This window comes from Euprymna scolopes, chromosome 46, assembly GCF_053919585.1.
Source record: "Euprymna scolopes isolate OS-2025 chromosome 46, ASM5391958v1, whole genome shotgun sequence".
NCBI classification, from domain to species: Eukaryota; Metazoa; Mollusca; class Cephalopoda; order Sepiida; family Sepiolidae; genus Euprymna; species Euprymna scolopes.
The window spans coordinates 162,264,695-162,279,924 of NC_136527.1; the positions used below are offsets into that span (position 1 = coordinate 162,264,695).

At 38.3% G+C, this 15,230-nt stretch overlaps 1 pseudogene; it reads right to left on the reverse strand.

The window, feature by feature from the left end:
* Positions 1–5,074: 5,074 nt before the first annotated feature.
* LOC145271765 (U2 spliceosomal RNA) lies at positions 5,075–5,253 on the reverse strand (annotated as a pseudogene).
* Between the last annotated feature and the right edge of the window lie 9,977 nt (positions 5,254–15,230).

Below are 15,230 nucleotides of genomic sequence, written 5' to 3' on the forward strand. Positions count from 1 at the left end.
TCGACAGAAATTCCACTCCATGAATCAGTAACTAATGTCTTATCGAGAGCGTGGCCAAGACAAATTTTATAAATTATGGATTATTTAAACGATATGGTTGCCAGGCAGATGATAGATGGGCTTTAAAATATCGAACACCAAAGAAGGTAGCATCAGAGCAGAAGTTCGCACTGGCAGACAAGTCAAATCTCCATTTTAATGATTCCACACACGCTACTAGGCTATCTGGTGTACAAAGGTCGAACCAAGAACAGCATTTTGTGTTGAGCACAGCACGAGGTGGAAGGGTACATTCCCCACTTTACCCTACTATTACAATTCAGAAAGAAAAAAAAAGAATTGGAGAAAGCGGTGAATTCAGTTAAGTGACAAAAATACATTATGAAAGTTGCAAATTATCTAACTTGATTAGAGTAAACTTACGTGACCTATGGTTTCAAGCGTAACCCTGTTAGGCGAATAAGCAGAACCCAGAGAACAACAACTAACGTGTAGTATCTGTTCCTGTTTTGAGGTTTTGTGTGTGCCATGATTCGGGTTATCATTATTCTGGCGAGAAAACGCAGTCGTTACTTGTCATGAAGTGCATTCTCCCATGCATTTACTTCTCCATTGAAATAAGTAATGTCAACGAGTCTTTCTCGGTGATTTTTATATGAGAGTGCCCCCTCCATTAATTAGTTTTTTTTCCATATAAAACGTGTTAAATCTCTGCAGAATTGTAAACTCGTAAAAACTATTTGTTTCTACTTTTTTTATTAGCTTTTTCGACAGTAAATTAAAATGAAAGTGTAGTACCTGTTTCTGGTTTGTGCTGTTATACCTTTCGTGTTTATGTACTCATAACAACCATGTTTAGCATTATTATTATTATTGCAAGTTAAATGCACGTTTTGCCTGTTGGAATGGAGTATAGTTTGTCTGTGTCTCATGAGTTGCATTATTCCATACATTATTTCCTCCTTCAAAATGAATGCTGATGTTCCATTAATGTTCATAAAGATACATAAATATTCGAATATTCCATTAAAGTTCTTTATCTCTCAAACAGTAAAGGAATTGAGAACATAATTTTCCTCTCCCAATTAACCATTTTTATACATTGTAGTATATCTTTCATTTTGGTCTCTTGGTCTTACTGGATTCCAGAACAAGAATTTATCTAGTCTGGTGGAGTACCCAGCTTCGTGCTGTTACTTGAGGTAACATCACTTGGAGAAAGTGCACCATTCCTCGTAAAAGCTAATGTGGGTTAGCCATAGTGAGGAGATCTTATTTGGGCAGAGAATACTATGTGATTTTGAATATTTGGTCAGGGTTTACTTCTATGGAAAGGTATCCTCATACCAGGTTGTTCTGACAAACCCCTGTACAGAGAGACCTTAGACACTCGAAGATAGTGTCTAGTGGGCATTCAAGTTCTCAGTGTGAGTTTTCATATGTCTCAGTAAATTTGTTTTTTGAATAGCAGAATATTCACATATTTTACAAGCATATGGTTTTTCACCACTGTGAATTCTCATATGGGTTAGTAAATTTGATTTAACAGAACAAGAATATTCACAAATATCACAAGAATATGGCTTTTCCCCAGTATGAGTTCTAATATGTTTCACTAAACTTGATTTCGCAGAACAAGAATATGCACACATTCTACAAGAATATGGCTTTTCCCCAGTGTGAGTTCTAATATGTTTCACTAAATGTGATTTCCATAAACAAGAATATTCACACATATTACAAGTATATGGTTTTTCGCCAGTGTGAATTTTCTTATGCCTCACTAAATCGTGTTTCCTAGTAAAAGAATATCCACACACTCCACAAGAATATGGTTTCTCCCCAGTGTGAATTTTCATATGTGACTTAAAATATGATTTTCTAGAACATGAATAATCACACACTTCACATAAATATGCCTTTTTCTCTGTGTGAGTTTTCATATGTGTTATTAAATTTATTTCATCAGAACAAGTATATTCACATTTTTCACAAGAATATGAATTTTCTGCACTGTGAGTTTCTATAAGTGTTATTGAATTTGACTCATCAGAAGAAATATATTCACATATTTCACGAGAATATGAATTTTCTGCACTGTGAGTTTCCATATGTTATGAAATCTGATTCATCAGAACAAGTATATTCACATATTTCACAAGAATATGCATTTTCTGCACTGTGAGTTTCCATATATGTTATTGAATTTGACTCATCAGAAGAAATATATTCACATATTTCACGAGAATATGAATTTTCTGCACTGTGAGTTTCCATATGTGTTATGAAATCTGATTCATCAGAACAAGTATATTCACATATTTCACAAGAATATGCATTTTCTGCACTGTGAGTTTCCATATATGTTATTGAATTTGACTCATCAGAAGAAATATATTCACATATTTCACGAGAATATGCACCTTCTGCACCGTGAGTTATTATATGTATTACTAAATTTGTTTTATTTGAACAAGTATATTCACATATTTCACAAGAATATGAATTTTCTGCACTGTGAGTTTCCATATGCGTTATGAAATCTGATTCATCACATATTTCACAAGAATGCATCTTAGCACCAGTAAATGTTTATAAAAATAATGATCAGTTCAAATACGTCTTTTCACCAGTAAATGTTTAGAAAAATAATGATCAGTTCAAATACGTCTTTTCACCAGTAAATGTTTAGAAAAATAATGATCAGTTCAAATACATCTTTTCGTCAGTTAATGTTTAGAAAAATAATGATCAGTTCAAATATCTCTTTTCATCAGTTAATGTTTAGAAAAATAATGATCAGTTAAAATACATCTGTTAACCAGTAAATGTTTAGAAAAATGATCAGTTCAAATGCATCTTTTCACCAGTAAATGTTTATAAACATAATGATCAGTTCAAATCCATCTGTTGACCAGTAAATGTTTAGAAAAATAATGATCAGTTCAAATACCTCTTTTCATCAGTAAATGTTTAGAAAAATAATGATCAGTTCAAATAAATCTTTTCACAAGTAAATGTTTAGAATAATAATGATCAGTTCAAATACATCTTTTCACCAGTAAATATTTATAAAAATAATTAGTTCAAATGCATCTGTTTACCAGTAAATGTTTAGAAAAATAATTAGTTCAAATACATTTGTTGGCCAGTATATGTTTAGAAAAATAATGATCAGTTTAAATACAACACCAGTAAATGTTTAGAATAATAATGATCAGTTCAAATAATCTTTTCACCAGTAAATGTTTAGAAAAGAAATGACCAGTTCAACGTCAGCAAAATTGTTCAACCATGAATATCTGCAAATAAAAATAAATTAAATTAATTTTTTTTTGTATTTACATTCAGTTTGATTTATTTTAAATGGTAAAATATTTCTAAACTTTCAGACTCTAAATTAATTCATTCTTTTACGTTTTAATTATTCAAAAATAAATTGTCTCCGTTTACATGGTATTCGTTATGACACGTTAATACGTTTTACTTTGAATGAGAATTTCAAACTGAGATTTGATTCATTCTTTTGACTGTCATTATCATTTACATGAAATTGACTTTTGTTAATGAACGTTTTCTACCCAAATAACGAAAGACTGGTTCAATTATACTTTGATACGTAGAGCTTTCAGGAGTGATACACCTAGCAGACTGTACTCTAAAATAGATAGGACCAGGAAAATATTCATTAAAATTGTTATCAAGATCTTATTAAAAAAGGGAGGTTTTAAATTATGAAAATAAATATGCTTTTAAAATGTATACTTTATTTCAAATTACATTTTTGAGAAAAGTGTATAATTGAAAGACAGATTGTAAGTATTATCATAACTAGTTTCCATTTTTTTTTTTACACAGGCATCACCACATTATCAAGGCCAAGAGGCAACTCAAGGATAAGGGTTAAAGAGTGTACAGTAGAAATTGGACAATATAGTAATCGATAGTAATGAAAATTCGGTAAATTTGATAACTTATATGGAATAGCTCATCAAGAACTTATTTACGTTAGACTTGAAGACAACCATATTGCAGTCAGCCGGAAAGCAGGAAAACAGAAGACAATTTCACAGGCGTGCAGTTCTAAGAAAGAGGCTTTGTTCATGGAATCTACGTTTAGGTTTAGGCACAGATAAAGAATGAGGGGGAATTATTGATAGTGTTTTCAGCTAGACGAGTGTGTCTTGTGAAAGTTTAGCGAGGGGGGACCATAGACTGAAGTCAAACACTTTCCATGAAAATAACGATACATCAGAGACAAACTCGCAACATCTCTTCTGTGAGATAGAGGTTGCAGGGAAGAGAAAAGGACATCTCCTACAAGGCTACGAAGTCTATTTTGAACTCTAATAAGGCAGGATAAGTCCTTTCTAGCAGCTCCTGCCCATATGTGGCAACAGTATTCCATCCTTGAACGTACCTATCTCTTATATAGATAGAGAATTGCATCCCTTAAGTTTGGTATATACTATGAGACCTACCTGTCTTTTGAGCAAAGAGAGTGTGCTTTATATCAACTACGGTAATGTTGTTTATAGGTTTAAATTCCAATGAGATGCTGATTATGTGGGGTGTGCTTTCATGCATTTAGAGAGTTGTATAAAGCAAAACAATCCATTTAAAATTAAAATGGATTTGCAGTCCCCCTTCGCCTTCGACTCAAAACTTTGCTATCGGTCAGCATTTGCTATCGGTCAGTAAGTATAATAAAATAAAGTCGTTTAAGGTCATATGTTGAGCTGAGTTTAACAAGGCCAATAGCCATTAGTCATGTGCTCTCGTGAAATGAATGAATGTGTGAATGTAGGATTGACATGAAATTCTTAAAGATAAACTAAAATGACCGAAAAATGGGCTGAGATGACTTCAGTAAATAAAAATTTCAGGAAAAACTAATGGACGGTTATCCGTCAATCATCCAGACTACGGACCCATTGAAAACATTGGTCCCTCTTTGATAAATCGGGGGACAAAAATTTTACTCCATACCCCTTGCTTAAAAAAAATAAAATGTAAATGTGTTATAGACCGACCGATGGAGTGACTTGCATGCGACTAAAAATGCCTTAGCATGGAAGGGTTTCTCCTTCCATTGCAAAGGAAAAGTTACACATGTAAGTGCAGCATCTGTTAAGAACATATACTACACTTTAATCTTAGCCATGTGGCCAAGGTAAAGTTACAAACGTAAGTACAGCATCTATTAAGAACAGATACTACACTTTGATCTTAGCCATGTGGCCAAGGAAAAGTTAGAAACATAAGTACAGCACGTAGTAAGAACAGATACTACACTTTGATCTTCATATTTAATTTATTTCGTTTAAAGAAAAAATTACAATTAAAAAAATTCCAATATAAAATTAAAACATTTAAAAAAGTAAAATCTCCAAAAGACAAAACAAATTTAGGCACAAGACCCTATAAGATCGGGGGAGGGGAGTGTTGCAGGGTCTTTGTAACTAAAGTAAAAATGGAGTCTGTGGCGACTTTACTCTTGACTGGCAACATTTACCACAATACCTCATTCACTCTGTGGAATCTAAAGCTATCTAATGAAAACCCCACTGTGGAGAGGGCTTCCTTTTTTGACGGGTGGAGGGCTTTGTAGATGATCCGAAGAGGGTAGTCTTAATGGGTGATTGGAATGCCATCCTTGATCCCAGGATAGATAAGGTCGGGAGGACTAGCGGGTCGGCGTGGTGTGACAGCAGTCTGTCTGACCTAATGGCTTCGTGCGACCTGGTCAACAGATTTCGCCTGGATCACCCGGGGTGGGAGATGTGGACGTGGCATCCTAATACGCCTTCCTATCCAAGTACTTCCTTGGATCGGATGTTAGTTAGAAGAGGCGATGTAGATTTCCTATCTTGTCCCACATTCCACTTTTTAGGACACTCGGACCATAAACTAGTTATGACCCATCTGAACTTAGCCCTAAGCCTAGACTCGCTGGATACTGGAAGTTCAACAGCACCTTGTTGGAGCTGGAGGACTACCGGTTGAAGGTTACAGAGATAATCCAACGGGCATTAGTTACCGGGAGTAAGTGGTGGGTTAGCCTCAAGGCTAAGATTAGACGTTTCTCAGTCAAGTACAGCCAACGCCTCGCACTAGATAAGGCTAAGGCCAAGAAGCGTACAGAGAATAGGTTGACCCAGGCATTGGAGGGTGGGTACCCCCTAGAGATAGCACTAGCTAAACAAGACCTCAGCCGCTTGGCTAGCAAGCGGTATGAGGGCCAGATAGTTAGGGATAGGCTAATGAAAGTCTTGAACGAAGCTATTAATGTAGACGCTGTTGAGCGTAAGGCTGCTCTAAAGCACGTCTCGGATGGGTACATTCAAAATGTAAATGACCTGGAAGGGCATGCCCTCGTGTCGACGCGGGAGATTTGCGAGGGGTTTCGAAAGTATCTATCGGAGCACTTCACCCAACTACCCAGACTCAGGGTCGAAGAGTTTGGCAGCTATTTGGCCGACTCGCCCCACCTCATGGCGGCTCGAGCGGCTAGCTGTGATGGTCTTGTTGTGGAACATGAGATCATCATTACTGTGTTGAAGCAGGTCGGCTGCAACAAGTCCCTGGGGCTTGATGGTCTACCCTACGAATTCTACTTGAGGCTGTCGGCCATGTTGGTCCCTATTCTGAAGGATATGTTCAACCATTGGTTTGTTCAGGGCTCCATCCGTGGGCAGGTGACCAAGGGAGTGATCACATTGGTGAGGAGGAAGATTTAAATGATTTCAGGCCCTTGACTCTGCTAAACACAGAGTTAAAGATTTTGGCCAAGGTTCTTGCGAATCGGATGCAGGCTCTCATCACTGACTTGATCGAAGCAGACCAGAGCTATGTGTGAAGGGGAGATCAATTCAGGACAATCTTCATCTGATACGCACGATCATAGAGGGGACAGAAGACGATGCCGAGGCTGTGCTGATCAGTTTGGATCAGTCCAAGGCTTTCGCTAGGGTGAACCATAGGTTCCTGGGATCTGTGCTGGAGGCCGCCGGATTTAATCCGGACTTCCGCAAGTGGATCTCTGTACTGTATGACAGGCCGACGGTAGCGGTGCAGATCAACGGTAAGCTGTCGGAGTCTTTTGCCGTATTCCGGTCGGTACAACAGGGATGTCCACTGTCGCCTCTCTTGTACGTCCTGGCGTTGGAACCCCTCCTTCGCAAGTTAAGGGACGAGGCGACTACACCAATCCTGCGCGGGATAGCTTTCTTTGGAGGCACACGAGCCAGAGTTTCCGCATTGGCCGATGACGTCACCATGTTCGTGTCTTGCCCCACGGACATTCAATTGGTCACCGAGGTGCTCGCTCGATATGAAGAAGTTACGAGGGCCATCTTCAATCGCAGTAAGTCGGTGGGTCTGCGGTTGGGTGCCTGGACTGGAGTAAATTCGCTTCCGAGCATCTTCAGTTGGACCCACGGCCCAATCCGGATCCTTGATTTGTGGTTCGGACCGGGTCTCCAGCTGAAGAAAAACTGGTTGGAAGTAGAGGCCAAGGTCAAATCCTCTGTTAAGAGTTGGGTTCAAAGGAAATTGTCCTTGAAGGGTCGGGCGGAGGCGTGTGCTACATATGTCTTTCCGTTCATCCTTTACCGTCTGTCTGTACTAACTCTCCCTGCAAAACGACGATTCAGCTTACAGGAGCACCTCGACACACTCTTGTGGAACGTGGGTCTCCTGTATAGCGGCAATATCTACCTTTAGGGGCACCAGATCTCTAAGCACGCGCGCGGCCTTGCTTTGACATCTGAGGCCCCTCACATTATAAGTAGCCAAGTTTAAAGTCATGGTCACCTACTTAATTCAGTGTCACACACGGGCCTGAAATCCTCGGGGGTAAGGACGTGGCAGGCCTGTCCAAGGCTTCCGGTCAGTAAGTCTGCAGAGGGTACTTCATTCTTGGCCACACCTCCCACGTCCAGGTGAAAAATTAGTTTTAAAGCCCTGTAGAAGGAGGGGTGAATATATACAGGAACTCTGCCCTCGCATTTAAAAACTAAATTGTTTAGCGAAGGATGCTCCATGTCCACCAGCTGCTGGCTTGGGATTGCATCCTTCGCGGCATCTATCCATGCCCAGAGGGCCTCAGTCCTGGAATCCTTGTTGACCCTAATAAATTTGGTCAACAAGGGAGCGTCCTTGAACTTGGTTGGGTCGGTGACAGTATCGCCACTGACATAAAGAAAGTTTTTTAGCTGTGTATAACAGACCTTCTGCTGGCCTTTCAGTTCTGTTGTTGGCTGCAGAGGGCCCGTCTCACATATCCTTCCTTCTGGAAGGAAGGGGAGTCTCTTTGTCCGTTCCATGCAGATTGGTGGGGTGTGTTTTTCCTTGACTGGAGGGGGAGTGGGTGCAGGGGGAGTAGGGGAGGGGATATCGGGTGTTGGGCTGTATGTTGGCAGGGGAGGTTGTTTTTTGGGGTCGTTACTCAGACTTTCTGGGGATGGATTGCGAGGTAGTGTTCTTGGGGGTTCGGGGAGGGAGGGGGACATTTTTCTGGCTGTTTTGAGGGGTGGGATTTGGGGGGCTCAGCCTCAGCTGGTTGGATATTGTCTTTGGGGGTGAGGGTGTCTCCCTTGGATCTCCTGCTTTTCCTCCTCTTCGTCGTTCTCTTGCTGACTGCTGCCTCTGATGTTGTCTCCTCTGTGTCTGTGGCTCTCTAGACCCTCCAACGCAATCTCTTCCTCACAGTCTTGGAGCTTCCTCTTGTTTGAGGAAGAGGGCGCTTGAGTGTCCATTGGGGTGATTTCAGGTTGGGTTTTGGTCGTTATTGGTTTGGGCAGATTTTTGTTGGGTCTGCCCTTCCTTGTGACCGTTGCCCAACCTGCTTCTGCTGCCGGGTTGGAATTGCCTGCGGCTGCGGCTGGGGTTGTGGCTTGTATCTCTGCTGGGGTTTTAGCGGGTAATTTGGTGGGGACTTTTCCCGGGGGGTTCGCTGTTTGCCTTTTAGGACAGTCCTTGGCCATGTGTCCCCTCAACTGGCAGTGCCAGCAGTGAGGTTTTCTCCTCTCCACGATCAGTGTCATGGTCTGCTCTCCAAACTTGAGCATGGCTGGAATGTTGTCAAAACTGTCCTTGCCCAGGACCATCCGAACTTTGTAGTCCTCAGTCAAAACGTTGCATCGACCGCAGGCTGGGGCGACTGCCTCCACCTCACCGTACTGACTCAGTATGGCCCCGACTTGTTTTCCGGTCATGTAGCACGGGACCTTCAGCACTGAGACACTGCTGTTCCTCCCGCCGAGGTATGCTGACTGGAGCCGAATGTTCCTGCTTCTGTGTTCAGTCCTGGCCAGTCTTTTTGACTCCTCCTCTCTGGGGAGCAGAATGTCCCACATGGCGAAACTCCTCCTGCATATATAACTTGCCGGAATGTTCAAGTCAATGAGGATTTCCACCATGGTGTCTTTGTTGACACCCGTTAAACTCCTGGTCTTGAGGTCAGAGGTGATCAGGGGGAGAACTCTCTTCTCCAATTTTTCAATCTGTCCCGGAAGAGGTATGATGGTTGTTCCCTTCGTGACATCCTTGTAATCATCGGGTGTCATCTGCTCCAGCTCCGGAAGGCCCCATGTCGTAGTCTCGTCCTGTTTGGTGTTTGACGGAACTGAGGAGGGGATCGGCTGCCACTGCCTTTTCCTTCTGCTGCTGGCTCTGTTGTTGCTGCTGCTTGGCCCTGTTGTTTGGGGCTAACTCTGGTCCGTTTCCTTCCTTTTGCCCGGAGATTGAGTCATAGGATTTCGCCCATTGGGCTTTATTGTCGTTGCGTTGGTTTTCGGGGCTTTCGGTAGTGTCGGAGTGTTTTGGGGAGCTTTGGGCGGTGGTGCCTTATATTCCCCCCCGAGAGCTTTTAGCGATTCCAAAGTGTGCCTGAAAAGCGCTTGGGTTCTACGGGCAACTCCGTCTTCATCATCTTTCCCTTCGGGCGTTGGAGAGCTGCCCTCATGGGGAGTAGGTGCTTGGTGGCTGGAAGAGGTCTGGGAGACTAGAGGTGCCACGGGCTGTGAGTAGAGAGTGTGTATTGTCAGTCCAGTGGGTAGTGCCGTCTCACCGCGAATGGGTAGTTCAGTAGTAATCCACTTTTTAGAAGCACGGGGAAACGGAATTCGAAATATGAGATTAGAAAGACAACAGCGTGCGTATCTGACAATACACACTCTCTACTTCGACCAACAAACTCTGCCAAACGACACCATGGCACGTGGGGAAAAAAAAATATATTGTATTGTTTAAAAAGAAAATTCCTGATGAAGGTTTTATTAGCCGAAAATTTGAAACATTAAGTAAATATTTTGTTTATTTAAAAAAATACTGATACGCACGCGGTTGTATTTTTAATCTGATATTTCGAATTCCGTTTACCCGTGCTTCTAAAAAGTGGATTACTACTAAATTACCCATTTGCGCTTAGATGGCGCTACCCACTGGACTGACAATACACACTCTACTTCGACCAACAAACTCTGCCAAACGACACCATGGCACGTAAGAGCAATATATATATATATATATATATATATATATATATATATCTTGTATTGTTTAAAAAGAACATTTTTTTTTTTTATTACATTTTCACCCCAAACAAGGCACATTGCCACTTTGGTCTAGGGGGCTACTATCAGGGGAAACAACTACTGGGGTACTATGTAGGGATTTCGGCAGCAAGATGTTGGTTCACGTTACACTTGAACTTCTGCATGTCAGTACGGTTGGAGAAGCAGTGACCTGGAATGGAATTCCAAAGTCTAGCGGTTCTGGGGAAGAAACTACCGGAGTAGAAAGATCTTTTACATCTAGGGATTTCTACAGTGTGGGGGTGGGATTTTGCAGCTTGTCGGGTCTGTCGAGGGTGTTCACGTCGTGGGGGCACAAGTGCTTGCAGTTCATCAGAGCATTCACCATTAAAATACTTGTAGAACGGACAGAGAGATGCAACGTTTCGTCCATGAGACAGAGGCTGAAGCTTAGATGCCAGTTTAGGGTCTATCAGATTTGCGATTCTCTTTTGAACCCTGTCAAGGAGCGAGAGACTAGTAGCCGATGCACCAGCCCAAATATGAAAGCAATACTCCATACATAGGCAAATGGTTGCCTTATAGAGGTACAGGATACTTTCGGGTGCTAGTAGTTTTCTAGCACGGTCGAGAGAGCCCACCTTCCTTGCAGCGGCCCAGGCAATGCCCTCGATGTAATTGTTCCAACTCATGTTTCCTGTGAAGGTTAGGCCAAGGAGCTTGAAAGATGTACTCTCAGATAAAGAGTCGTTGACCATTGCTATAGGTGGTAGAGAAGGTTTCTTGTAATTATTGAATGAAACCAGTTTAGTCTTGGCGGCATTGAACGTGACCATCCATTTTTGTCCCCATTCCACTACTGATTGGAGGTCATCCTCTAGGTGTTTCTGCCATTACTTTAGATATATGTTCCTGATGAAGGCTTTATAAGCCGAAAATTTGAAACTTTAAATAAATATTTTGTTTATTTAAAAAATACAGATACGCATGCGGTTGTCTTTCTAATCTCATATTTCGAATATATATATATATATATATATATATATATATATATTCAATTGTAATTTTCATTTTATAGATACGTATATATATATATATATATTTATTTATTTATTACTGTTTTAAAAAATAATAAATAAATAAAAATGTTATATACGTTCAAATTAAAAAGGGCGACTTTCTAAGTAAATAAAAAAATGAGCTCCGAGGCGGAGCCAATATTAACCGTATGTATCGCTTGAAAAATAACAAAACAATAACAATATATATATATATATATATATATATATATATATATATATATATATAAAATGAAAATTACAATTGAATTTACCAAAATGATCCAAGATGGGGAGTTGTTCAATTATTCTTAAATTTTAATTATTGATTTTGATGGGGGCAGTTTTTACTCACCCATTTTATTTTTTTGTTCTGTTTCAAATGAACACAACCTCTTTTAATTAATAATAAGGTTATTATTTAGAAAGCCATTCTTAGTATGGACCAAGTGTCTTTGTTAATTAGCATTTTTACCTAACAATTAAATAATCAAAATAAACGTGATCAAAGAACAAATACATTAAAATGTTGTTAAAGGCAGATAAGTGATTGATTCTTCCGGCAACCAGCATAAGATTTTGTTTATGTTTTGAAGCGTTTTTTTTTTTAAATAAATAAATAAATAATAAAAACTAGTGCCGAGTCTTCATTCGAACAAGAAGAAAAATAGCTGACATGCAACAGTTACCTCGGGAATCCCATTAATCTCTCAAAAAATTGAAAATTAACCACAATACTAGTATAATTCCACCCAATAAAATGCAACAATGACACTCCTTTGTATATTTAATTGTGAAAGTAAAGAATAGTTTTAAAAATGTAAACTATTTTCTCCCCCCAAAAAAGAAAGACGCCAGAAAGCAAAAATCAATCGGAGGCCCCCTCCTCATCGTATGACAAATTTAGAAACTGGGAATGATTACGTTTTGTTGGCAACTGTCTGGAAATTAAATCGGTGTTCAGTTTACATTAAATTTATAATGGAAAGTGATACCCTACTCTAAAATCTTAAATATTTATTACGGTTTTATTTCCCTTTTGCAGAAAATATTTGAGACATTTGAAACGTAATAAAAAAAGATTTTAAATTCTTAGTGGGAGTAAACTACGGTTGCAAATATTTTACAACAATGTTTTTCTACATTAAATTTCTGTTAATTTGTGATGACCAATAAATGAGTATTCATTTCATGTCAACTTTATAAAAGAAAGTGATGTATTGTTGCCTGTGCATCTGTTACCGCGCGATATTTTAAATGGTGTGTTTAAGTTAAAACCATCCCCTCCCGATGTTAAGAAAAGATTTTTATGGTTTCAATACGGAACATAGATTCACACGTATCGTGATTTCTATTTTTAAATGTAAAATACTGGATAAAGCATAAAAACTCAAACGGAATTATTATTTTAACAGAAAATCACATAAGTTTTACTAAAATAAACACATTTTTGACAACAACAGATTGAAGAATATATTTTTAGTAGATTTTTCAAATCGGAAACTCATATATTTTATTCACATTTGTTATAAACCATGACAGGATCAATATTTTCATTTTAATGTTTAAGATTAATTTAAAAATGTACTAAATACTAAATACTCACCTTTTATTCCATGAATTCAATACGAAAAAAAAAAAGGCGGGATGAATTTGTTTTTTTTGTTTTGTTCTTTGTGTTCAAAACAGAATTTTTTTTTTCCTTGTTAGGATTTCTTTAGTAAATTCATACAACTTTTGTTTCATGTGTCCAATTCATTAAGAAATAAAATATATGAAAATATAAAAGAATAAAAATTAAAAGATGAAAAACACGATTTAAACGTGAAATTATTTAAAGGAAACAAATCAACTGCTAAAGAACAAAGAACTTAAGGTCATCGTAATAACACGGTGTCATCATTATTTCGTTCCTCGTGTAAAAATGGCTGTTAATTAGCTAAATGTTCGAAATGTTTTGCTATAAAAATGTTTTACAAGAAAGTTTACATTAAAACTTGTCAATACTCCATGCTTTATTAAATTTCTCTTTTCTATTTAATTTCTTTAGTAAACCTATTCTTTGTATTTCATTAAAATATACAAAATACATGAAGCTTGTGTGTCATTTCTTAGGATGCCAACGGATTAAACACAACACAACGACCCATATGTGTGCGTCTTTATTCTAGTCTGTAAACATAAGTCGTCCCAAGGGGCTTAACTCCAAACGGTGAACACCCTGAATAGTTCCTCATGCAACATTCTCCCTCTTCTCAAAGACAAGAAAAAAATTGATAAGAATTAAACTAAAACATGATATATATTAAAAGAAAAGTGACCTACGTATTCATTCGTCTGACTACCCTCCTGCATAACAAGGATTATTCTGCCCTTTTCACTTTTTTTGTGAAATCATAAAATCTCACAGTATCTCTTACTATTCTTCCCGACCGTGTTGTCCGCACTCTTTTCAGGCTTGGTTATTATTATTGGGCGTTGTGTCGGGTTTCGTCTTTCTTTTATTTCACCTTCATATTGAAGTTAATCTGTGACCATTATTCCTGTATACCTCGCTCTGCACTTCATATGAAGCAATCATCATCTCCGTCATCCGATTGCCTTTTACCACTTTCTGACCCTTTATTTGTGCTTTCATCCACTGCCCCATTCATTAAGAAATAGAAAATATGAAAATATAAAAGAATCAATATTACACCATTAAAAACACGATTTAAACATGAAATTATTGAAAGAGAAAATGAACAGCTAAAGAACAATGAATTAAGGTCATCTTAACACGGTGTAATCATTATTTCGTTCCTCGTGTAAAAATGTCCGTTAATTTTTGAAGCGTGCCAAATTGTTTTCCTATAAAGTTTACATTAACTTTGTTGGTTATTAATACGAAAAAATCAATATATAAAAAACAAACAAATTTAAAACACGATTAAAAATGAAATTATTTAAATAGATAATTAACTGTTTAAAACAATTAATTTAGGTCACCGCTTTTAAACATAAATTTTTTTATTGCATAATATCCTAAAAACGACTTATTTGAATAAAAGTTAAATGCGATATTCGTTTTCAGCATACCACAAAAAAACCTTTCAAGTTGGCGAAATGAGACTTCCAAAGAAGGGCATTCTCATCTCCTTTAAAATAAATAAGAAAGGCTTACTTAAAAAAGGGGATTCTGAAAAGAAAAAAAAATGTAAAGAAGAGTTCTCAATGTTTTTTTTTTAATTTTTTTCTTTTCTCTGTCCTTTTATCGACCTTACTTCAAACCAAACGAAACCTTCAAAAGGTTCAAGAGTTGGGCTCTCTCTCTCACCCGAAGATTAGAGTCCGAATTAAAATTAATTTTCTCTGAAAAGGTTGCAAACTTCTTCTTCTTCTTCTTCTTCTTCTTTAATAAACTTCTAAAAGGGGATGAAGAATTAAATTAATGTTGACGAGTCTCTCTGTCAAGGCTTGAAAGAGAAAGAATTAAAATGCTGACAGGCAATGTTAACGTTTATCCTTTTCAATGAATGGTGTATTTCAGAACATCTCAATTTCAAACCGTTTCAATAAGGCCTATCTACCCTTAAGGGTGAATAAGTTTACGCCGTATGGTCACAGATACGACGGAGTCCCGGAAAAAAAGAGT